This window comes from Amblyomma maculatum, chromosome 8 (assembly GCF_055883805.1).
Source record: "Amblyomma maculatum isolate TAMU_Amacu chromosome 8, ASM5588380v1, whole genome shotgun sequence".
NCBI lineage: Eukaryota > Metazoa > Arthropoda > Arachnida > Ixodida > Ixodidae > Amblyomma > Amblyomma maculatum.
In genome coordinates this window covers 74978520-75001666 of record NC_139351.1, presented here as the reverse complement: position 1 = coordinate 75001666, position 23147 = coordinate 74978520, and the positions used below count along the sequence as shown (strand labels likewise).

The window sequence follows — 23147 nt, the reverse complement described above, 5'->3', positions numbered from 1 at the left end:
AGATACCCTAGCGTTGCACAATATCATATTTTTGTGCATGTGTGTATGGTAATTGGTCTAAAACATTTTCCGATGCTGGTTATCACGAGCCCCCCACAGTTTACGGCAGGGGCTGTTCCGCCACCGGAGTTCGCACCTTTTGCAGAGACCGTCATTGCAACTGCCAACGCATTGGTGGAAGACAATGGCTGATGAGATGCGAGTCTGTCTTTCTTCCTTCGTCAATTGTTCTCACTCTTCTCTCATTTCTCCTCTTCCCACTAGAGGCAACGGTGGTGGGTCAGCTATAAAACCAGTCAGCAGGCTCATGCGTTTCATTTATCTTCTTCTGGCAGTCGCAATACACAACACGTCTAGCGTTGAAGCTATAGACCTACCAACCTACAAGTACACAATAATGAATCGTTTCTACTCGTAACTTCTCTTTTCCTCGCTACGATGCTCGACACGCCACAACTGGCGACGATGACGGAATAAGAAACATCGCACGATGCGTAAAAGCAGATGTTCCCTGCATTCAGCCTCTCTTAGAATTCTGATATTTTGAGGAGTGCTGCTAAAACGCTAACTGATATCATGAATGGAGCTGGCGCAATTTTGATGTAGTTCGCCGTACAACGGGGCCAGGTTAACCGCTTAATCCCTCTGGTAGTGACTGAGAGTCATATGAAGACAGGCTGTCATCATTCCTAATAGTCAGCCGGGTTGCCAAAATTGACAAGGTGCAGGCTATCTTTAATATCAGAGCTCCAAGAACCAATTGCTTTCCACGCCTCCGGTCATCAGCGAGTTTTTAAGCGATAATAGCCCGATTTTTCTGATTACGTTGCCGAGCTTCGGAAGCTTTCAAAAGCATGTCATTTTAGCAGTGCTTTACACGAACCTGAACACGGTCACTTTGTACTGGGTCTACTGAGAGAGACTTGCAGCTAGTGCTGTTTGCCAAAAGGAACAAGTTCACTTTTTAGAAAGCTATATGCGCGCTGTGGCTATGGAAAAAGGTACAAGAATCACTTCTGAAGCTCGCACTACGGTTCAAGCGGTTAAAGCTGTTGATATCGTACACGCGGCATTGATTTCAAAGCTGCAGGGGTCTTTGTGTTGCACATCACAAATACATTCAAGCCAATGCTGCCCCCACATAGGCGATAAATGCTTTTTATGTGAACGAAAGGCGCCCTTTCAAAGAGTCTACCATACCTGCACTATTGGGCCGGGAGTGGCTTGATGCAATTCAAATGGAATTGAACAAGCTCTCCAGCGTTCACCGAATGCCAAGAGCATAAAGTTCCTTTCTGTTTCTTCAGAAGAAAGGCTACACCCTCGCTCTCAAAATGTGAATGATTGTTAAAATATCAACTTGGCACCATTACAGAACAACGTACAGAACTATACTTCCAGCCAGATCTGCAACCCAACTTTCTCAAAGCATGAAATGTTCCGTTTGCTTTTCAACAACCTTTCGAGGCTGAGTTGTCGCAGATGAAAAAAGTAGGCATGATAACACCTGTTACCACCGCCCGGTTGTAGCGGCTGTAGTAACCGTAATGAAGGATGGAAGCATACTCCATTGCGGCGATTTTAAAGGGATAAGTGAATCCTTGCCTTGATTTCGACAGTATCCGTTTCCAATCGCGGTTGGCTAGTTTACAGTTCTATCGAGTTATGTACATTTTGGTGTACATTATCAGCAAGTGATAATGCTCAATTGAAGAAAACATTACCCGAATCTGTATATGCCTAAAATATTGTTCAACAGACTGCCTTTTGGGATTTATTCCCTGCCAAGTATAATCTAATTGAAAGCAAGATGCAAGCGCCACCTACGCTGGCACATTATGATAATTAAAAGGAAACTGAAACTGTCATGCGGCGCGTCGCAGTATTGCGTTCGTGCAGTTCTTTTTAGTACTTTTTTTTTAGTGACAGTGTCCGGCCTGTCGCTTACGCGTAGAGAACATTATCTGCAGTGAGAGGAACTATAGCTGCTCGAAAGCAATTTATGGAGCAGGCGGAATGTGCAGGGGTGAAAAGTGAAAGCCTTCGCGCTGGTATACACATGGTACATCATGCGCCTGTTTTCGAACACAACCAGCGTTCTGTTTAGCGCATCAAAATTCCCCGACGTTCTAAATTGGTTCACAGGAAATGAAAAACGCAGTACCTGTCACTCGCAGAGTCCCGCTACTATCACTATCACGGTAGACAAGGAAAATAATTATGTCCTTTTCATGATACCGGGCCTGAGAAATTGGTTTAAGTGCTCGGCTAGGGATCCGAGAGATGAACGTCCCAATCACGATGCAATAATATTTTTTGTGCTGACGTCATAAGGATGATTGACACCTCGAGTCTGGAAGTATTGAGCGGAATATGTATGCTGTTTGGGGTGGGTTCTGAGGTAGAGCCACATGAAAGGCGTCGCCAAGCGCCTAGACCAGACGCCAGGTGAGGTGAGCTCTCTATATGCCTGACTAATTGATTGATTGAAACTTTATTTAGCACCAATTTAGGAGGCTTCCTACACCCCAATCCTGGCAGGCAGGTTTTAGGAAGGGCGGCTGAGCTCTCCACGATAAGTACCGGCAAACATACATTGCTTCTTCATGGCCTTAGCCGCCAGGCGGTCATCTCTTTGTTGGTAAGCGGTGGCCTCGCTTCGCAGCAGGGTCTCTCTGGCGTCTCTATTTCTGATATTGTCCCTAGCGATCGGAGATCTCGGGCATTTTCAAATTATGTGGTGGATGGTTCCTCTCTCTCGCTTTCCAGGCTTTTCATATTTCATGTTTTCTGTCATCTAAGTGTGAAATACCCAGACATAGTTTGGGAAAATTTCGACTTGTAATCGCCACCAGAGAATATGGCCCCTATTATTTAAGCCAAAATCTAGCGGCGTCAAATGCCTTCTTTATCAAAGTTTTTCGACGATTCGTCTATAGCCGTGCAAACGTTCGCCTATCTCCTGGAAGTCGGGTGACTCCTCGTCGTTTGCTCTCAAGCAGAGATACCGGGCTAAATGATGGGCCGCCTCGTTTCCAGGGACGGACGTGTGTACTGGGACTCAAATTACAGTGATTTAGATTTTATCTGCAGCTGATAGAATGCGGGTGGTTTCGCAAACGTTCGCCTATCTCCTGGAAGTCGGGTGACTCCTCGTCGTTTGCTCTCAAGCAGAGATACCGGGCTAAATGATGGGCCGCCTCGTTTCCAGGGACGGACGTGTGTACTGGGACTCAAATTACAGTGATTTAGATTTTATCTGCAGCTGATAGAATGCGGGTGGTTTCTTGCGAGCACTGCCTGTTCCGACATTGCAGATACCAGCTTTGCTATCGCAGGAATCAAGCCAGCCTTCATTCCTACGCAAGCGAGCGCTATTTCGACATCTTCAGCGGTGTCTGAGTTTCTGTTTCAGATAGCGACAGAAACTACTGCTGCACGGCGACCATTGAATATGGCGACGACGTCCGCTCCCGATCAGCAGCTTGCAGCGCCAACGTAGGCTACTTCTCGTGCTCTGAAAGGGTTTGCTCTTTTAGCCAGCGTTTCAGTTCTTTTTGACCTTTCCTCCTGCGGATGTTGCGGAAGACGGGAGGGACTATTATGTTAGCGCGACATTGTGACGATATGGTGACCTTGTCGCCTGTGCTATTAGTTTTGCAGTCCACCCATTCTAAGATGGTTCGACCCATGATTTTCCTGCCTAATCTCTCATATTGGGCGATTATCACCTTTACATCAAGTTCCGTACACCTATATAGACTCCAATGGGTGCTTGATTAGCCTGATGACGTCATGACCAGTCGTGACGTGGTGATCGGATGTGACGTTATCATGTCGTCACATCTGCTAATATTTAAACAGGAACCAGAACGGTCATGACTGTTCAATATCTTCAACAGATGTTGATGTCACAGTATCACGTTATCCAGCGGAATCTCACGGACACTTCTCGCTAACGCACGGACATGCTGGCGAGTGATGAGCTATTAAACGCTTTCTGCTTATAAATTGCCGGGGGCATTTTGGACCACTAAAATGCTGTGAGGCGAAAACCTTTATGGGGCGGTAGAAGCGCCTCAAGCGGATTCGAGGCACACTTTTCTAGCTCTTTATTTTCATTGCTCCACCAATCTCTTCCCATGACTCATCCGCCGCCAATTTTTTTATTTATTGATTGATACATGAAAACTTTATTTTCCACAAATTTAGAGGACCCCTAATTCCGGCTTCTGGCAGTCCGGCCTGAGGAACGGGGGCTTGAATCTCCGCGACTAAGGCCTCAGCTTCCAGGAGGACGGCGCCGATGCTTTTTCACACATCACGTTGTTGCTAGGATGTGCCATGACGTCTGCGGCGGACGCCTCCGTAGCAACACTGCTGGCATGACGCTAGGCGACTATAAGGGTTCAAGGAAGGGATAGGGTAGTATAAGTGACGCTTGCTATGCGGACACCTTATCCGCGCTGCAATATTGATGTTAATAATAATAATAATGGGAAGGGACGAATGTGAGATTCAAAATGAAAAAATACAGAGGTGCATTAGTGGAGGGCTAGGGCGTACGATCACCCCGGGATATTTATTGTGCACTGACAAAGCGTTCTTCATGTGCCCGGTGGGGCTACTCCTGGGTGAGCTATAGTTCGACAGGTTATTCCTGCCACATTCAAAGATAAATTAGGAAAGGGCACAGAAAAAAAGGAATCAATAATTAAAAATGAATAATGTAAGGGTTTCAAGAAAAGTGAAGCTTAGCAGAGAGTGGTGGAAAGTGAGTGCCATTGGGAATATGCAGGAATAAAATGCTAACACGCGGTATAATTAGAAGGTATGGGCAGAGGTATCTTTATTAAACTGTCCGAAATTAGTCTCGTGATAATTATTGCGAGCACATACATGTCGTTGGAACTGCTGTGTGAAAAAAGAAGCAGAAAAACAAAAATAAAGCTAAAGAAAAATGCAAGTAGCTGAAACCCATGACGACTTCAAATGCGCAAACAACAGCATGTTATTTAATGGTGGGTTTTGTCGCAACCCCTATGCCGCGCTGTGGAAGGGGTGTGCACTTTATGTACGCTTACAATGCTGCTTATGTTGCATCGGGTTCGAAGAGCTCGCAGAGCGATGGCAGAGATGATTAATCGCTACCACATGCATCGCAACCCCGTGGGGACGAACCAAAGATGTCTGGCTAGATGAAGCGACCGCTCTACTGAACGGATCTATCAGGCGCCCTTAACGGGAAGCAGTAATGAGTGTTCGATTTCGGTCCAAATGATTAGGACTTAGGCGCCGAAAAAAAACTCGGAACTTCGCGTCATAAATATTTTGACGGAAATGGGGAACCCAGAACTAAAGAAAGCTCCACCAGACCGACCACGAGCGGCCTTACGTCTGAAGGCACAAGGGACGCGTGTACTTGAGAACCTGAGGCAATGGAAACTTAAACACCTCTGAGCAAAGGGGATAAGGCTATTGTCTGCCGATGACGACTGGCCTGTCTTGGCAGATGACAAGGCCAAGAAGTCTGAAACTCGTGGGACTGGGTCTGTTAGTCGATATGCGTTTCCCTTCCTTTGATAATAAATGATTTTCCCTCAATGTAGGTTTAATCTATCGGGCGTGTGACGCAACGTCCGTGGAGACGGCTACGTACCCTGATTTAATGAGGAAGGCGTGTTACATGAATAAAGAGCCAACCGTCTGCACAATGTAAAGTGACCGTAGCACCCTGAATGCGCGCCGGGATCCTAAGCCTTTAGATCTGGTTCTCTGAGTCCGTGAAAGTGTTCTGGGCATTCGTGAATTTTTATGCGTCTTCATATGGCCCGAAAAAACAATCTCTACTGTTAGCTAGTGCGGCGGTTCTTTTGTGCCTTATCTCTATGCTGTAAATATCATGCAACTGACTAAGCTTATAATTACTGAGCATTTCGCCTATAAAAGTTAAACTTAACTTTCTCATTCCCTACCTCGTATAATTCTTGAAAGGATATCCATACACAGAACAGAATATTGAACAACTGGAGCGCGTCCAAAAACGAGCTGCCCGGTTTGTCTCTGGCAATTTCAATTTCTTAGAAAAGTCTTCAAAGTTGCGAGACAAATTGGGGTGGCCTCTACGCCAACAAAGGCGTAAATATCTGAGGATCTCTTTCTTCTATAATGTCATTATTGGTAAAACTGGCATTCCAAAACAAAAATACATATCCGAACCAACTTACATTTCAGCCCGCACTGACCATCCGCTTAAAGTGCGTGAGTACAATGCTCGAATACACACGTTCAAAAATTTTTTTTCCACGAACAATACATGATTGGAACTGCTTGCCAGGGCAAATTATCCCCTCCCCTCTCCCCCTTCTTCCCCTCTCACACAGTTCTTCACCACCTTACAAAGTCACCTGCAAATATGATTGTGATAATACATTAATATGACTGTGAATATTACTACTAACATACTTTTTAACATGAGCATCATCATCATCACCAGCCTGATTATACCCACTGCAGAGCTAAGGCCTCTCCCATATTTCTCCACTTAACCCGGTTCTGTGCTAGCTGCATCCATTTGACCCCTGCGAACTTCTTAATCTCATCCGCCCACCTAACTTTCTGCCGCCCCCTGCTACGCTTTCCTTCCCTCGGAATCCAGTTTGTTACTCTCAGCGACCATCGGTTATCCTCTCTTCGCACTACATGTCCTGTCCATGTCTATTTCTTCTTCTTAATTTCTACTAGAATGTCGGTAACTTAAGTTATTTCTCTGACCCACTCTGCACGCTTTCTATCTCTTAGTGTTTCCCCTACCATTTTTCGTTCCATAGCCCTCTGGCTTGTCCTCAACTTAAGTAGAACTCTCTTGGTTAGCCTCCACGTTTCAGCCCCATAGGTGAGTACAGGCAAGATGCAACTGTTGTATACTTTCCTTTTGAACGATACCGGTAAGCTGCTAGTCATAATCTGCGAGTGCTTGCCAAATGCGCTCCATCCCAATCTTATTCTTCTTGTTATTTCCTTTTCATGGTCCGGATCTGCGGTTACTACCTGTCCTAAGTAGACATATTCGCCTACTACTTCCAATATTTCGCTACCTAATGTAAGCTGCTGTTCCTTGCCGAGGCTGTTGAACATTACCTTAGTCTTCTGCATATTTATTTTCAAGCCAACCTTTCTGTTTTTCCTGTCTAGGTTATAAATTATTATTTGCAGTTCATCCCCCGAGTTGCTTAGCAAGGCAATGTCATCAGCAAATCGCAGATTACTGAGGTATTCTCCATCTACCCTTATCCCTAACTGCTCCCATTCCAAGTCTCTGAATACTTCCTGGGGAGATTGTGTCTCCTTGCCTAACACCTTTCTTTATGGGAGTTTTGTTACTTTCTTTATGCGGAACGATGGTTGCTGTGCAGCCACTATATATATCTTCCAGCACTTTCACGTACGGTTCGTCTACCCCCTGATTTCGCAATGCCTGCATCACCGCCGAGGTTTCAACTGAGTCAAATGCTTTTTCGTAATCAATGAATGCTATGTATAAGGGCTGGTTATATTCCGAGCTTTTTTCTATCACCTGATTGATGGTACGGATATGATCGATAGTAGAGTACCGTTTCCGAAACCCTGCTTGATCCTTTGCTTGATTGCAGTCTAAGGTTGTCCTGATTCTATTCGCGATTACCTTAGTAAATACCTTGTAGGTAACAGACAGTAAGCTGATTGGTCTGTAATTTTTAAGGTCCTTAGAGTCCCCTTTCTTATGAATGAGGATAATGTTTGCATTCTTCCATGGTTCCGGTACCGTCGATGACACCAGGCACGGCGTATACAGGGTGGCCAGTTTTTCAAGCACAATATCCCCCCCCCCCCCCCCGTCGTTCAGCAAATCTGTAGTTATCTGATCCTCTCCAGCTGATTTCCCCCTTTGCATAGTTTCTAGTGCTTTCTTGACCTCGTCCTTCGTCACTGGTGGAACGTCTGACTGTTTTTCCTTACCGCCAATCTCATTACGGTTCTGACTACTTTGGCTACTGTAGAGATTTGTATAGAACTCCTCGGCTACTTTGACTATCTTTTCCATATTAGTGATGACGTTGCCCGCCTTGTCTCTTATCGCATACATCTGGTTTTTGCCTATGCCCAATTTCTTCTTTACCGCTTTAAGGCTTCCCCGGTTCTTTACAGCATGCTGAATTTTCTCCATGTTATACTTCCTTATATCGGCCACCTTGCGCTTATTGATTAGCTTTGATATTTCGGCCAATTCGATCTGGTCTGTTGGATCTGTCTAAGGAGACGAAAGATTTGATTATGAAACGCCAGAGCATGAAAGAATGAAAGCATGAAAGCTTTCATGAGCATCTGTGTAGCATTATTTACGATCCTTGTGCATTTTGTTTTGTTATTGTTTATTTCTGCCGCGTATATCGCACGCGTGTTTGTTCTTATGCAAGTTTTCATTATTTGCCTTAATACATTGCATAATTTTCCCACTTTATTGTTTTTGTATTGCCAAAGGAGTGCTGCATTTCGCAGTTTTTATTTTATCTAGTGTGTCGTGCGCATGTTTGGTTTTCTGCAACATTTCTCCCTTCGTTTTTTTTCCCCTTTGTGTCACTGCATCATCTGTCAAATTATTGTATTCTTGGTCTGTTTGGTTTTATGCTGATTCCCCCTACAACAATGCCCCAGTGGGGGCGCTCCAGGTATTCTGCATAAATACAAAATAAATAGATATCCTATAACTATATAACTCTGGTGAAGGAAAAATGACTTCTATTCATCCTCTTTATCTTCATATTAATCATCAACTTGGTTTGCATTAACAAATTGCTGTCCTTAGAAAGAAATTTATGGCATGTTTATTCCTTGATATGCCTCAATATCTTTTTTTTTTTTTTTCAGTGCCAGAAAGTTGAAGATTATTGTGGTCGCGATTGCGTCTGCATTCCGTCGCCGCCAGGACCTGGTCCGAAACCCCTTTCTTGCATATGGTCGCCAGTAAAAAGATATTAACCATGATGATGTCAAATGTCAATAAAAGAAAACCTTCAGGAATTCTGCTTCATTTCAGGTGGTTCATCTGAATAGTTGCCTGTACATTTATTGCGATTGAGCAAATTTTATTGAGTGATACAAGGAATTTGCACATGCAAGCAGTTTGAAGGCGATAGCTACTGGTTTTTAACAGTATTTATATACCTACCTCTATTGCCTTCATTTCAAACTCCATTGTTCTTTGCCATTCTTGTACTGCGTTTGTTCTTGTACTGCGCATTCTTGTACTGTGTGTACTGCAATCATTCAATGTGTGAATGCGCGAAAATTAGGGACGAGCAATCTACTTTCTCTTCTAAGTTATTTTAACATGTTGGGTTGCTTAGCACATCCATATTGCGCTTCAGAACAAAAACGTAATTGCGTTGCTTTAAGTGGCAAAGGTACTTTCTACACACAGTGAATAGATCTCACTTAACCTTACCTCAGCGCCAAATGTGGCATTGGCTCTTGCGTTCACTGCGCAAGCTTCTTTGCCCGATATTTATAACACTATGTTTCGTAGTAGTATTGCCAGCATATACCTTTTTTTTCATAGCACGCAACCTTATTTGAAAAACGTCCAGGTCTGCAAAAAATAGGATAGAAGGCTGCTATTTAATTTTCTGTAGAAATTCCTGGTCATTTTTTGGCCGTTAGAACGAGAGAAATGTCTGATTCCTAGAAATAAATTTGCGTGATATATCTTCATGCACATATGCTCTATAGAGGAGTTTAAAATATATATGTGGAAAAAAAATCAAATTTGCAGCATCTGAAAGTTGGAAAGACTATCTTACATTTATGTGGGTGCCCCACGCGTTCTGGTTGGTTTCCTCGGTTTCACGAACAGAGTTCGACAGTAAATAATCAGCAGTTTTCCGGCGTGCTGTTACACGCATTCTTTGAGAGTGCGTTACCCAAAGAGGAAGTCAGATAAAGAGCAAAATATAATGATCTCTGGAGGAAAGTGGGGCATGTGGGAAGCACGCAGTGTTCATATTTAGCAGACGTCTTCATTTGAACATATTGTTACGGATGAAGGAGGAAGACGAGGGCAGTAACGCGGGCAGGAGCGCGCCCATCAAATCTTACGTGGCGGCAAGCGATGACAACAGGAGAACAGAGGACAGAAAGATGATGTTCGATGGTCGTGAGGTGACGTTTGATGATTCTGTGTGCGGGCCTAGCGCGCGCGCTCCTGCCCGCGTCACTGCGCTCTTCTTCCTCCTTCGTCCGTAACATGACCCGGGGCCACCGAGCGATCGTCCTGATCGTAGGCGAGGAAGTTTACCGATGATGATTCCATGGCATGATGATGGGCGTGTCTGGATGCTTCAAGAAGAAGAAGAAGTAATAATACAAAGGCTTGCTTGTCTGAGACCTGATTCAGACAAGAACGGTTACCGCAGTAGTACTTACATTACGGACATGAGTGCCGAACGTTTTGCTGCTTAGATCTTTTTTTTCTGAACATGTCTCAATTGGGCATTATTTGTAGAATAAAATAAGACACTTCGTCGAGATGGCAAAGACAAGAAATAGTATAGTTTTCCGATAATTTCCTCCTGTGTTCCTGTCCCTTGTATAGAGTATATATGAGCAGAACATAAAAACTATTTTCGGTCGTTCTTTATGATAGAAAGAACGCTAGAATAGAGAGAATACCTCGGAAACAAAATCAGCGGGTGTAATGCTTTTCATAAGAACAGTGCCGGAGGTTGAGTTTGCTTGCAGAGCTGAGCTTCAAGGAGGAGGTATCGTAAACTTTGTGCGAAAGGCAGTGAAGTGTCATCAAGATAATGATTCAAAAGATCTCTTCCAGACGCCTTAGGTAGACAAAACACAAAGTGGGAAAAAGGTAAACAACGAGCTATACCAGCGGAGCATCATATAATTCCGAAAAAGGCAAAGCTAGCTGATCTAAGGAATGATCGTGCAGTGGACTCTAAAGCTGCAAAAACTGAACAAGGGCTGACAAAACAGCAAGGAATTACCCCGCCCCTGTGAACCCTGACATCGATCGTTCACAGAGGGAGGTCGAGGCTCCACCTTGAGAACACGCAAACTACAAACCAACCAGTCGAGCCACCGACATTTCCTGGGCCCCTCGCAAAGAATGGAACAAGGAAGCGAAGCTCTGGGAAGCTGGCTCACAATGCAAATTTGTTAGATTCGCAGATGGAGTCACCCAGCAGGTCTCTCCAGAAGGTTATTCCAGTAAGAGTCGAAAGTAATCTTAAAATTTGCTGAGGGAGGCAATCTTCAAACTCAGATTTAAATTAGGATAAGAAACTCAACGCACGTCAGCAAACTCTACATTTCAGCTAGACCGCAGATCGGAAATCATTACGGAGCCACTCGTATGCAACGCGGCAATGGAAGACAACCGATATGGTTACGGACAGAGCAAATCGCCATCCAGCGCACAGTACGCACAAAACGCCCTCGAGCGCTTATACGTTTCCTACGTGCATTTTCTAGCAGACGACAGGTCTCCTTGGAGGAATTGCGGTAGTCGCTTACTGAGGAATTTATTGTTGTGATCCAGACAATGATGAGATATGCTTACTTTTACTGCTCAAATGGCACAATGCATTTAATGCCAACCGTGAACACGTCCAGCAGAGCAATGGTCTGAGAGCCCGTCGACGATGCCTAAGAACAGAGTGTTAATGATTGTGTACAGGCGTGTTTCAAACAATAGCATTCGTAATTTTGACTACCTGCATGATTACAGGAGAATTATAGATTACACAGCCGTCAGTATTACTTTCCCAGTTGGCCGCAGTTCCGCTAGAGTTCCACAATATTCATTTCCAGCGTGTACCGGTAACGAAGCCATTTGCACAGTTTATGCTTTTCTTCCACAGAAAGCAGTGCGGATTAGGGAAACAAAATTCTTGTTACACCGTTACACCTCCTCCAGCAGTGGATTAAAACGGACACGGCTCAATATCGAAGCTATCACAGCTTTGTCCGGGCCGCACAGCTGAAAGATTGCATCATAGACATTTGTTTCTTCTCTTTCCTCCTGTACGCAAACAGTGTGGTATTATTGATGATGGAAATTGCTCGAATACCTTCTATTAGCCTTTCAGCAACTGTGTCTGAAACACGCGCAGTCGCTGTCTGCACAGCAAGCCGCCATATTTCACTGAGGTCGAAAAATGTTGGGAAGCAGGCTCGGCGCAGGCGGCGAGAAATAGGAAAGAAGTTACTTGCGCGTCGAAGACTTTGGGCTGTGCCGAATCACTCTCGCTGCGCCTGTCACGCCGAGTCGGCGAAATATTGACATCAGGTTTTCGCCAACATAAAGTCGCTGAGGCGGACGCCCTTTAGGTGGGTTACCTAGAATTATACTGGGGCTTAAAGCACCCAACATAGTACTCCGAAGACCGAAAAAAAAAAAAACTTTACGGCTTTTCATACACAGCCGCGGATAAAATTCTGAAACTAATTATAACCTTGAACACTTCTACTCGCCAACTATGCGTCTCATTAGATGGCTATCTAAGTGATGTCAAGGCCTGAAAAAAAAAGGCCTGCTTAGTCTCACGGAAGATTGTTTTGTAAACAGGATACCGCATAACAGTCCCTGTTTAAAAGCAAAATGCCTTTGATAGAGAGTTGCTGAACTGCCTCATAAGAAAATTCAGTAAACATGCACATGGTCTTCCCTTGAGCACCACGGCGGGAGCACTACTGCAGTTGGGAACCACATTGGAGGGAAGATATTTCAGAAACGGTTATTGCGGTACGAATAGGGAGGTCAAGATTAAAAGAGAGAGGAAAGCAGTTCTATAGAACACAGTAATCAACCGAGACATTACTGTCCCACCTGTGCCAAAAAGCTTATACCGAGCCGTCATGTGGACAGCAGTGCCCAAATGGTGGAGGCCTCACAGGATAGGTCCCCCAGGGAATAGTTAGATAAGGGGAACAGAAGGAAGCCCCGTAATATAGCATGGCAGTGATGCTATTGGACAACCAATACTCACTAAAATTGTGAGTACCAATGCGCGATTGCTTTCAAGTAGGACGGGAAAAAGGTGCTAAAGATCTGGCCTACAGTCAGAACCGACGGCAACTACACTATAGGCGACTACCATGCTAACATCAGTCGCTATAGCAGGAGCCGCATATATCCCGCTGCCAAACTTTTACAAAAGCGCCTGTCTAACTGTCACACTACAATATTACGGCCCCCAGCTCATTGTCCGCTTGCCAGGAAAGGATGTGGTTCGCGAGCAACATCGAGCATTTCATCATCTAGTAAACGCGGAAGGTCCGCCTCTAACACCATGAAATGCATGACAAATTATAAAGAAATCAGGCGGCAATATAGACTCTGGCCACTTCTTGTACCACCCGAAGACCTGTCGCTCAGTAGAAACAAATTACTTGCACGGAGACGTATAAAATGTACACTTTCCCAAACTTATTTTGCGGGGCCATTTATTACAGAACTACATAAATATATATGAAAAAAAAAAAACTGCGCGAAATGAGATTACTTTGGTAACTTGATCAGCGATGACCTCGCCTTCCCGGAAGAGGTTAAAATATAAAGCAGAAGGAACAACAGGAAGACAGACTGCGGAAATCGGAACCTATGTCCCAGAGGTTCCTCATTCAACTGGTCAAAAGCGCAGCCCAGCAGCAAGTGCACCTCGCCTTAGCTCAGGCGACATGCCCCTCCCTCGTCTTAGGGTGTGTGGGAGGGTCCCGGGACCAATAATTCGGAAATAAATGTCTGTTATTACCAATACTTCTCTGATGGAAACCAGGGTTTCGCTGCTCACCTTGCCCACCAGACGTTACGTGGTGGTGAAAAAGCCAGACACTTAAAGAAGGAGACTCGGACAGCACTGAAATGAACTTCTTATTTGGCTGACTTGAATTAAGCAGCTCAAGGAAAACGTTGACAGAAAGCATCAGTGTGCTCGTTGTTTTACGAAATGCCTTTGCGTACTTTAAAGTCAACTAAGAAACATCAAAAAGAAACATCCACAGCTGCCTAAAATAATCGGGAACAATGTGAAAGCGGACGCGCGTGGCTGAAATAGAGATAAACTACAGAGGAAGTGATACAATCACGTCTTGACGAGAGTGAGCATGAAAAAAAAAGAGCCTACATAATAATTGCATGTTTAACCGGTTAAGTTAAGACGACAAATCCAAGCGGTTATTAACAGCAACAAACAAGAATACAGTGATATGCGGCGGTGTTTCGCTAGCAACTAAAATAATAGAAATCCCCATCGACCTTGTCATAGTAGTTCCTGTTGCTGAGCATATAGTAAGTTGATGCAATAAAGATCACCAAAATATCAAGTTCACCATAGGATATAAAGAACAATTGGTATGTTCATTATTGTTGAAATATCAAGTAGGTTTAAGAAATTTCAGACTTGAAATTTATAGTCATATAGCATACATAACGCAGCTGATAACTGAGTTATGGAATAATTGCTTCTCTATTCTAGCTGTGCGAACGCCCTTTTCTTGGGCCCTTTTCTCAGGTCTTGTATTGCTTTGTGTTTTTAGATTAGCTTGAAGAAAGTGATAACTGCGAAATACAAAAAAATTTCTCAATTCTCGAGCTAGCTGAGGCCCTGAGAAAAAGGTCATCGAAGCTTCGAAACTTTTTTCTCGTTTCTTTTCTTTTTATCTCGTATAGAACACGCATAGAAGTACAACAAAAATTGTGCCGTTCTCCATAAATATCCACTCAAGGATTGTATCAACTCGCAGTTTGTTAATGTGGGCCGGTCTGGACCTAGTTTCGGGATGAAGTCGATGTATCTCTGCCTATTTTTTCTTTTAACACTGATTGCACTCTCAGAGTAAGCAAAATTTATTGTATATCACATTTTAAACTGCACCTAATTAGAGTTCAAGCTGCGATTAGGACACACTACGAACAGGCAGTCCTCTCTGGTTAAATGGTTCATATAGGTAGATAGGTCTTTCTTGGCTGCACTGTGTTTTAACAGCATGCCACCCTTAGCACAAAAGCTTATCTCTTATGAATGTTACGAGAACAGGATAACCTACAGTAGTTAGAAATTTGAAAGTATACGCTACGAAAACAGCTTCAATACACTACTAAATTGTGAGAATATCGTTTACAGCAATTAAGTTTAATGCGCATTTCAAAAGGATATTTATCAGGATTTAGGCCCACTGCGTGGGGCACGGTTCTCACTTTATTCATTCCCTTGAAAGGACATGCCAAAGATAAGTCTGCGGCACTGACAATACTCAATACCTCTCTAAGGTTATACCTGCACCATTACGTTTATGTTCATTTGAGCAGAATGTTTTTTGCATTTGGTAGTTTCATGTCTTCAGCGAACGCGATGGTTAGATGGCATTCTCGAGGCATTGCAGATGAAGCTATGTGATGTTAAGAAGATAGTGAGAGACCGGAATGCGTGGTGTGACATGGTCCATAGGGTCAGGAAGAGTCGGACACGACTGAACGCCTAAACTGAACTGAACTGTCTTCAGCATAATGAGTGGGAAGGTTTTCGAGGATTGCGAGAAAAGGAGCAAAGCAGCAGTGGCAGCGAGCCAAAAACATAAGCGATTGATCGAAACAAACTTAATAACTTTGAATCGCAGTCTTCTTGTTTCGTATATAACACAAGTTTTGTTTTTTGTGCTTTCATATCTGCCGACGCTCCCTTTACCTTGTCGTTTAAAGCTTGATCTACGATTTACATTTGAATTACCTAGAGAGTGTTTTACATACATTTTTATACTTAAATTACCTGCCAAAGAGTACATTCATTTACGTACTGAATTACGTGAAATCGTTTTTCTCTTATTTCACAGATCACAGCCGGATAGAGAACGCGAAAGACTACGGTAACGCTTTTTTTAAATACTTCAATTGAAATGATACAGAATCGTTAGAAAAACATGCATTTAAAATTTTTCTCAGTCTTTGTTTCCTTTAGTTGTAACAATTCCGAAAGATCGTGATTTTTATGGGAATATTTTCGATAGTTTTAGCCACGAACGGTATTGGGAGCCATGGCTTCCCGAAACACGTCAGCGTAATCTCCCTTATATTTGCATATTCTCGTATCTTCTTCATATGTACTTTTTTATAGCTATATATGCCTTCTAATCGAATTCATTTTTATCATTGAAATGTTGAATGGAAGAAGGAAACAAAGAAGCGAATGTTTGCGAGTTTCACATTTTTGGAAGTTTGTGTGATTGTGGTGTTTAGATAAGCTACAGGTTCCGGAAGTTTATACATTATTAGGCCCAATTCGTAGTCGGAGCTCGCATTATCCATGAAAACAAAAATTAAATTCTAATCTGAAATTCTTGCATTTAGAATTCTCTAATGCGACTGATTTATTTTCAGGAAAAGGTATGCCTACTATAACCGAATGAAGAGCCATCTTTACTGTCGTCCTTGGGTAAGCGTTGCAGACCATGGCAATTAAGTTCTAAGAAAGCAAATTAAGCTTTTCTCCGTCAGAGGTGGTAATTCGTGGAATAGCCATGGCGAGGTGCGTAATTCGTCCCTTACGAGGGCACTGTCAAAGTTTCGTAAGAAAGGGCAATGTAAAACCTTCCATATCTTCATATGCCAAATGCCAAATGCCAACTGCGCACCAACCAACAATTTCCAGCGGCATTATTTTTGAGTGCTAGGTGTCCCAGCTAAATTGTGGCAAGGGTTGACAAACTACGCAATTGAGACGCCAATGATATCAGATGCATGCAGCTGGCAGCTATCTTGTGCACCACATGCAATTTTTAATGCAGGAGAGCATATAACAGCTACATTTTCAGCTCCAGTTGTCCGTCGCGGTTCCATGCACAAAGGCAGATCGTTCTCGTAATGTCGTGCGGTTACTATAAGATGATGTTTGGAAGCACTTGTGATATTGTCGAAACTATTATTTCAAAATAATGTCAGCTAAATAAGTGGAATACTGTGAATAGTCATTTAGTTTACTACCTCCAATTGTGCATTGTGATCGTACAGTTTTGTAAATGTCGAAAAAAAATCTAGACCGTTGCCAAGGATTGACTTGTGTGTCATCTGGTGTAGGTAATAAGCATCGCACTTTTAATTGCGTTAACGCCAACGGAGGACGCCACGTGTCCGAAAATAGCTTATACTGCTATATGAACGATCTTTTTTTTTTTAAGTATTTCGCTCGTTTGGTTTGGTTTGGTGAAACTTTATTTCCCACATTAGGGGTCCTGGAGGACACTCGGCTAGGCGCCAGGTGTAAAGGGCAGCTGCCACGTCGGCAGAGAGAGCCCGAAGCTCTCCACGCGCTCGTAAATCTCAGCTGCTTTGATAAGACGCTTTAAACTCACATAATGGCGGCGTTGTCGTCGGAACCTTCTACAAGTGTTGCTGCCGATCGCCTAGATAGCATTTGACGAGAACGCGACCGTTTTCTGAAGCGGAAGCACGTACCAAACCCTGGAGGCGCCCCTCATAATCAGCGGCAATTTTAATGTGGGCGATAAGAAATCGCAGTGGTTGCCAGTCTTCTTGCACGAGTTAGTTGGGGACACAACTGATAAAAATCCCCTTTAAGCCACGAACAGAAGTGTGTATCGTATAAATTATATTTTTGAACGACAAGTCGATGTACCCAGCGTTAAGTGCGTGTTACTTCATTTGTCGCATGCCGCTATTCGGTGTCCTGTGCGATAGCACTACACACACGTGATAAAACTAATTCAACACTCTGTACTTTGTTCATGCCAAAAGAACATGGGCCAGCACGCATGCATTCCTTGGGTGACATAATCTAGGCAAATCTAGACACGGATTAGACCGGCAATTATATTTTGAAAATAATTCTTGAGTTAATTAGGTGAATGTATGTAATTTACCTGATAGTCGCCTTAAAAATAAATGTGAATTGAAAAATTTGAATATCAGCTCCGGAAACCTTTCATTTATTTGTGGTAAAGAAAGTCTCATGTGCATATTGTTACGACGTTTATTTAGACAGATCTTAGGCTGCGCTAGAGAATAGCACACAAGAGCGGGCAGAACCAGCTTCCTCCTCTTCTGCTTATCCCGCCAAACCCCATCTTCCTTCAATAAGGATCGCGGGAAGTGCGTGACACCGCCCCCTTCGCAGACGATGCCCGCCGGGCAAGTCAAGGTTCGTCACGTTGATAGAAGGGCTTCATGCGGGCCACGTGGACTACTTGAGTCTTCCGAGAACGACGCCCTTGGGTGGTCACGCGAGAGACTACAAAGTTTACTGCGCTGTGGCGTTCCAATACAACGAAAGGGCCAGTATAGTGGTGCAACCGTTTCTGGCACAATCCGCGCTTACGCAACGGCGTCCAAAGCAACACCAAGTCACCAGGGACATAATTAACATCTTGATGACGCTTCTCGTAGCGTTGCTTGTAGCGTTCCTGGGAGGCTAGAGTGCGAAGTCTAGCGAGTCGACGAGCTTCTTCAGCCAAAGAGAGAGTATGCGCTAGTGAAGTTTCAGCAGGGAGTGAGAAAGGCAGAAACGTGTCCAAAGTGCTTCGTGGAGGTCGTGCATAGAGAAGAAAAAACGGACTGTAGCCTGTCGTTTCGTGCTTAGGAGTGTTAAATGCGTATGTTATAAACGGAAGGACTTCATCCCAGTTTTTGTGGCGGGAGTCGACATATATTGCGAGCATATTGCTAAGTGTCCGATTGGTGCGTTCGGTAAGACCGTTTGTTTGTGGGTGGTAAGGAGTTAAATGGCAAAAATGGGATGAGCAGAGGCGAAGAAGTTCTACAACTTCTGCCGTAAACTGTCGGCCACGATCGCTTATTAACACACGAGGAGACCCATGTCGAAGAATGATGGACCGTAGGAGGAACGCCGAGACATCAGAAGCAGTGGCTGACGGTATAGCAGCAGTTTCACAGTACCGCGTAAGGTAGTCTACGCACACTATGACTTAGCGGTTTCCGTTGGAGGAACGGGGAAACGGTCCTAGAAGATCAATTCCCGCTTGTTCGAATGGGGTTCGTGGTGGTGTTATAGGCTGAAGATGACCTGGCAGTGAGCAGGTTGGGTGCTTGAAACGCTGGCACTGGAGGCAGCTGGTCACATAACGTTGAGTAGTTTGACGCACCTTCGGCCAATAAAAACGTTCCTTAGTCCTGTGCAATGTCCTTGCGAAACCCAAGTGTCCAGCTGTGGCATCGTCGTGCATTACCCGAAGAACCTGACACCTAAGACTTGTAGGAACTACCAGAAGAAGCCGCGCACCTACTGACGAGTAGTTCTTCCTGTACAGTACAGGAATATTTTTCTGAGCGAAGGGGAGGTGGCGTGTAGAGGCCTTCAGAGCAGAGTGGAAGGTCCGGTGCTAGAATGCCAGTTGAGCAGTTATTATGTGCTGAGTGAGCGGTCAAAAATTCAAAGCCAGGGATCAGGTTATGGGCGCATTCCTGAAAGACGGTGAATAACACTGGTGTGGGACAACAAGCATTGATTACACGGGGGGTACACATGCCAAGCATGACAGCAGGGCTGCCATTGACGACACGAACGTTGGGCGAAACTACTGTCGTCAGGACTTTCTTCAGGCGACGGCGAAATGAGTAACTGAGAACAGAGTTGGGCCCAGGTGTCAATCAGGGCAGAGACATGAATACCATTCACAGACTTTAATCAGGTTATATTAGGGAGCAAAGGTCAACAGAGATTTCTCATTCCTGGTAGCGAACGCAGCGTCACCTCCGGGAGCTGCAACGAATAGTTTTCCGAGAAGCGGCCGGCATAGAACAGTGCAGAATTGCGACGAGGAAGAGGAGAGCAAGAACGTCGGGTTTACGTCGGCTGGAAAGGCTAACAGGTTGAACAAGATCAGCACGGGGCGGGTCGGGTTGGGGCAAGGAACGGCGTGGTGCAGAGACTCCACTGTGATTGACATAGTAAAATGGGGATGAAGGCAGGTACCAGCGGTTGTGGCAGTGACGGGAGGGATTACCAACATGGGAATAAATGAAGAAGATTGGGCGATCGGCAGCCGTACGGAAGTCATTAGAATCGCGGTAGCGGTATCGAGGTATGAAGCTGGGATCGGAAGTTGGAGTTCCTAGTGTCCGGGACGTGGCCAGTAGAGATGTCTATATTAGCAACCTCCTGTTGAACAACATCCTGGACGAAGGGACGAAGGATGTCGTAGGCAGGGTGTCGTTGTCCCTCAGCTGCGATGAGGAAACAGCGGAAGCCATGGCCTGGATGAGGATGAGGAAGTCAGCGGAAATTCGCAGCGCACGATGCTAGTCCAGTTATTCTGGTTGAAAGACTAACGAAGAGTAGGCAGATCAGTACACGGCGAGCTAGAAGCTGTGTTCGGCAGGTGGTCAAAACGATGACATTTACTTTTTTGTGTCGCCTGCTCGAAGCGCCAGATAATATGATGAATAGAGTCCACAGTAGAACCGTAGGGGGTGGAAGGCATTGTCGGCTATACTCTTTAGTATGTGGTTCACTTTGTCTTCCTCAGTCATGGCCGAGTAGACTTTCTGGCACAGGGTTAGGACGTCTTGTATGTAAGAAATATAGCATTCGGTAGAAAGTTTGGGCGTGAGATGCTAGGTCTTTCGTGGCAGCAAGGCAGCGTCCAATAGGTTTACCGAAGAGGTCGTGAAGCTTTTACTTGCATACGTCCCAAGATGTCAGCTCGCCTTCGTGAGTTTCAAACCAGTCGCGCGTAGTGCCGGTCAAATACAATATGACATTTGCCAGCATGAGTTTTGCACCCCAGCGGTTGCGCTGGCTTACTCGCTCGTAGAGGGCCAACCAGTCGTCCACATCAACGCTGTCAGTGGTGCCCGGGTCCCGGGGTTGAGCCATGACGACAGCTGGGGCAGCGGTCGTAAAGGGGGAGGCGTCTGCGGGCATGGTGGTGGCACCGACGTGGCGGCTAATGCGGAGATTGATCTTGTTGTACGGGATCAATTATTTCACCTCCGCCAAATATATTAGGAGTGAAAGTCACACACCTGGGGCAACGCCATTCCGGAATTGATGAAGAATACGCCTTGTGAAGTAACTGGCGACTGCAATTGTTCCGTAATAGACCTGTTAGCCAAATAAATAAAAGCAAAAGTCAAATAAAGCGGACCACAAGCGTCGATATATTTTAAAATAAAGAAATAAACGGTATTTACGTAATAATCCAATATTCTTATGACCGATACATTTGATGCTCTTTTCGCACGCTAAAATTGTAGGATCAGTAGCGAAGGAAGTGAAAACATAGAGCCGGATTTTGTAATCTGTATTCTTCATCACAATTTCAACACACTGTTCGTTGGTAGATGTTATTATTGACTGTGAGGGCCGCAGACGGGATTAGTGATTTGATTGCTCCTATATTCTACCCCTGAGGGTTCGAATCGCACGCGCTCCTGTTTTCTGACAACGTGCGTAACCTTCAATGACGCTAATGAAACCACAATAGAGCTTGAACGGGTAGCACGGTCCTCAATCTGTCTCTAATGGTGTTGCAGAGTGCCTCGTTATCCTTAATAGATGATACCTAGTATGCAGGACAGGGAAATATGCCCTCTTTGAATATCTTATGCCCGAAAATTGCTGCACGTGCTTTCTTTTGGCTACACTCGGGTGATAATAACATAAATTTTTCTAAATTCTCTCAATGCAAACGCTTTCAGAGCGAAACATATCAGCAGTGGGACAACAGATAAGGCGTAATAAAACGTGGCATAGCAGCAGCAGTGAGGGACGACCGTTAAACCTGCCATCCATGGTCAACAAAAAGGTGACAGACAGGGCTTCGCAATCTGCCTAAGTCCTGTATTTTCGCTGCGCGGGAAGCATTGTTTCCCTACGAACGGTCAATCCTGTGCTAGCGTGTGACGAGAGTTAATGGAAAGCATTGCCCCGAAGAGGCCGCTCTCGGAACAGGATACAGGCGCCGCTAGTGTTGCTGGCCAGGCGGAGACAATGTAGCTTGTTGTTTCTTTCTTTATCGTTATGAAGAGAATGCTTCACTGGCATAATTCAGGCAAGGTAATCGGGTCCTGGAAAAGCTATGCGATGATACTTTAAAGCTCCTAATATTATTCGGCATTGCAAAGCAGCCTGCAAACTCGAGATATCTAATAACATAATAGTTCAGGATACATTATTATCTTAATCACATAAGCCTTACATATTGTACACGACGCAGAAAGAGCGAGATATTTGATGGGTCCCAAAAGCATCCAAAAATACAGTTATTTATATGTACATAAATAGCCTAGATAAGCTAGCAAATTTACTATATATCGGTGATTTGCAAATGTCATTTTTTTTTCAGTGTCGCTTTAACCAGAGAGTTGGAAGTATTTGCGGGCCAGACTGCGCATGCGTACCACGTCCACCAGGACAGCCATCTGAACCTCTTGCTTGCATATGGTCCCCGGCACGTGGATAGATCCTGAAGACAATCACAGGATAAACAAGTGACGCCAAAATAATTGGGGAACTGAAAAATAAACAATTCTTTTCTGGTCCATTGAAACACGTAGCAAGTTTTCGTAAGCGTTCAACAATTACACAGACACTGACTTCACACAAAAAATGCTACCAAAGCGATAACTCGCATGATGTGCGTACTGCGATTCATCACATGGTTAATGTTAATTTCTAAAGCGTTCTACCGCTGCCTTGAAATTATTACAGCCCAGCTAATACGAGTTTTCTCACTAAAAAGTAAACTAAAACTTTTTGATCAATTCTGCACTCTGCAGGATATGTTTCAGCGGAAACACATTTAGATCTGCTTCTCGTAAACATCGGATACTTAAGTGCATCTCCATGAGCAAATGACGCAATCCAAACTTACAAAGCAACTTAGAAAGATAAAAGCAGTGTAGCCAAAATGTTAGTTTATTTGTTATTCAAGTGCCCTCAAAAGAATTGTGTTTAGCAGAGAAAATGTGTTACATCCAACCAAATAAAGCGAAATTCTGCAGTGAATATAGATATCCATGCAAATGTATATGTCTAACATAATTGAATAGGTTACAATAACGGAACTACAAAAACTTACCTGCGACTACCCCAAATGTAAACATAAGAAAGAAAGCTAACAAG

At 44.3% G+C, this 23147-nt stretch overlaps 1 long non-coding RNA gene across 1 annotated transcript; it reads left to right on the top strand.

Moving 5' to 3' along the window:
• Positions 1–14732: 14732 nt before the first annotated feature.
• On the top strand, positions 14733–22572 carry LOC146181544 (uncharacterized). Its single transcript, XR_014700229.1, has 4 exons — positions 14733–14888; positions 15883–15915; positions 16427–16481; positions 22369–22572. It is a non-coding gene; the product is annotated as an uncharacterized LOC146181544 (long non-coding RNA).
• Positions 22573–23147: the final 575 nt, after the last annotated feature.